The following is a 2,316-nucleotide window of genomic DNA, read 5'->3' as shown; positions in this document are numbered from 1 at the left end:
ACTGATTTGATTTTAATTGATAAGAATGATAGCTACCTGAATGGACATAGACAGTAAAGGGGGTCATGATTAATGCCAGTTAGAAACATGCAACAGTAGAAGTTATATGTTATGGGTACAGAAGCTTTAGTGGCATGCAGTAATGTGTCTGGGATGTTCTATGTGAGAGAAAGAGAGAGGCAGATAAACAGAGAAACAGACAAAGCCAAAGAGACAGAGGGAAACAATGAGAAGAAGAGAGAGAGGACAGTGTGATTTTTTTAAATGGAAACTGGTACTTAAAACAAGCTATTTTCAAAGCATAATACGCTGCACAGTATAAAAGTTTAGGGCTTTCATCTTTATTATAAAAACAAGACTTCTTCACAACTTTGGTGCAGCACCATACATTAATTTAAATAGTAATTGATGACACATCATGTGATCTTTAAATTAATGAACTACAACATTCTTAAAGCAATGCTTTCATTAAAACAATTTAGTGTCAGAAATACACTACGAAAAATTCAATCTTTCAATAAACATTTAATATTAATACGTTTGTTGATTCCTGGCATTTGCCAATGAAGTTCTTTAACTTTTAAATTGTTTTTTAAAATTACCACTTAGAGGTACAGGGTCAACGAAATCTACAACAAAGAATGAGAATTTTTGAAATTCTCACAACTGTTTGTATGCCTTGCTACAACATTTTTAGCATCCTTGTTTTTAATTGCCAATAAATGTTCTGAGATACATTTACTAAGTTTTCCAATAGTCTTCCCAATACAGAAGCAGTCACAGGACTTGCAGAAAGCAATATAAACTATGTAGGCAGAATTACAGATAAACTTCCTTTTTGCCCAGAATTATAAATTGTTATGTTTCAGAATGGCATCTGAACCTTCAAAAATAAATCTACATTGTTTGCCGCCATAACACTTATACATTCCTTTCTTATCACAATAATTGACATAGTTTCAAATAATTTCTTAATATCATAATTTTTCTTATACCAAAAGTTAGGTGTACCTCCCAAAATATTATTGAAATCTTTGTTACCTGCTACTGTCTTCCAATTTCCTTGTACAATGTTACTAATATTAAGTGCATCTGAGCAAATTGGTAAAGAAAAATCTGTAAAGTGTTTACTTTTTTGTTTGACACTATCAGAGGGTAATCCACTAATTAAAATAGGAGAAAAGCTTGAATTCCTTGACCTGCTAACCTGCTAACTTCAACTATGATGTTGTCTAAAACAGTAACAAAGTAACCTCAGTCTAAAAATAAACCTTTCAAAAAAATAACAAAAAACAAACAGCTTGTTGAAAGTTGGCATCTGAGCTAACAAGGCAACTTTTATGAATAAACTATCCCCTTACCAGATTTCTTTTCATGAGAGTAGGATATTGAGTATTTGACACTAAATAACTATTAACAAAAGTATTTTTTCTATAAATATTGCCACGAAAAGCACATTCTTCTATATACATGCTAATTTCCAAATCTAGGAAATTTACAACAGCCCCTGTACATCCTACAGTGAATTGAAGAAATGAAGTACTAATATGTAAATCTTGGACAAAACTATCAAGGTTTTCATAATTGCCTTGCCCTTCCAGACAAAAAACAAATCATCAATATATCACCTGTAAAATCCAACTTTCTTAAATAATTTATTAGAAAAGAGATATTTATGCTCCCACCAACTCATAACAGCATTTGCATATGAGAGAGCCTGTGATGATCTGAGGTATTGCCAACTATGCCAGGAAAAGTAGGGCAGTGGTTGCGTAACATATGCCAGCATAGATAGCTGGAGTTTTGTAATTAATTACATGTCATTTGTATATCAAACTGATTTGTCCAGATGATTGTGTTAAAAATGTATTTGTAAATTTGCTTGTGTTAAAAATGTGCCAACAGTGGGTCCTGCTGGACAGACAAGAAATACACTTGCATGTCGGACTGTATTGTAATTGTTGAAATGAAAATATTGTAACAGAGGATACTGGAAGTGAAGAGGTTAATCTCAGTCTAGCTAACTTTGAAAAATAGTCTGAAATTAAATTACCTGATTTAGTCCATAAAGATTATATCTTACAACTCTGATTGTAGCCAGAGATGAAATGTCTGTGAAAACCAGGACTAGGAATCATACTGTACTGGCTTTAGGGGAGAGCAATTGCTACTCTGAAAGGGTGGAAGTTTTGAAATGGTTTTATAGCTTCCAGATGCTATAACACATCTCAGCAAAGCTCTGTGTGTATGGTAACACATATGTGCTAGATTCTGCTTCAGTTTCTAGCAAAGGAGGTAGTGTGGGAACCAGAGACA

This window comes from Protopterus annectens, chromosome 7.part0 (assembly GCF_019279795.1).
Source record: "Protopterus annectens isolate FY-2018-M chromosome 7.part0, PAN1.0, whole genome shotgun sequence".
Taxonomy (NCBI): domain Eukaryota; kingdom Metazoa; phylum Chordata; order Ceratodontiformes; family Protopteridae; genus Protopterus; species Protopterus annectens.
Note: the sequence above shows the minus strand (reverse complement) of the source record.